We start from the raw sequence: 876 nt of genomic DNA on the forward strand, positions 1-876 counted from the left end.
GGCAGGAAGGGAGCCCTGGAGCCCCGGACATTCAATCCCTGCAGCGCCAGTCTGTCTGTCCTGCACGTTGCCCGTGTATCTGCCTGTCTCCCTCTCCCTCTCTCTCTGTCCCTCGCTCTCTCTCCTGACAGTCTGACTTCCCGTCTGTCTGTTTACCTGCCTGTCTGCCTTTCCTGTTTGTCTGTCTGCACATCATCATCGTCATCATCATCATGCCATGCTGGGCTCGGTCTCCATCCGCCTGACACACTTTGTCCAGCCTGCCTCTCTTGTTTACCTGCCTTTTCATGCATTCTGTGTGCCTGCTTTGATTGTCTCGCATTCATATACGCGCCTGCCTGCCTGGCTGGGGGGAGGGGTGTGGGGGGAGGGTGGCGTCTGCCCACCTGCCTGTCTCTCTGTCAGACTTCTAATGAGGCCAGACGCAGCCCCCCCCCCCCCCCACTTCCTCCACCATCCCGCTTACACACATAATGTATTAACTTTCTCATGTGCAACCCATTCACCCCCCCCCCCCCCCCCCACACACACACACACCCTTTCTTACTTTGAAATGTTCAAACCCGCGATAACATTTATGGTGGTGGTCTGACTCTGTCCCACCTGTGCGGCAAAGCCTCACCCCCCCCCCCCCCCCCCCGGTCCACTGTGCCGCTGTCGAGCGGTCGTTGATAGCTGTACTTATCGTTGAAGTGAGTTATTGCCGTGAGAAGGTGAAGTATACGGTCGCTAAAGTGTCCAATAGGGTCTGCTTTCACAGTTCAGCTTTCTCTCTCAGGGAGAAGACTGAGTGAGTTATACAGTACTTAGTCGCTTATGTCAGTGCTGTGCTCTGAAAATAGACGATCTACAAGCTCACAATGCGTCAAGTTGTTG

This window comes from Protomyctophum parallelum, assembly GCF_964188405.1.
Source record: "Protomyctophum parallelum genome assembly, chromosome: 3".
Taxonomy (NCBI): Eukaryota; Metazoa; Chordata; class Actinopteri; order Myctophiformes; family Myctophidae; genus Protomyctophum; species Protomyctophum parallelum.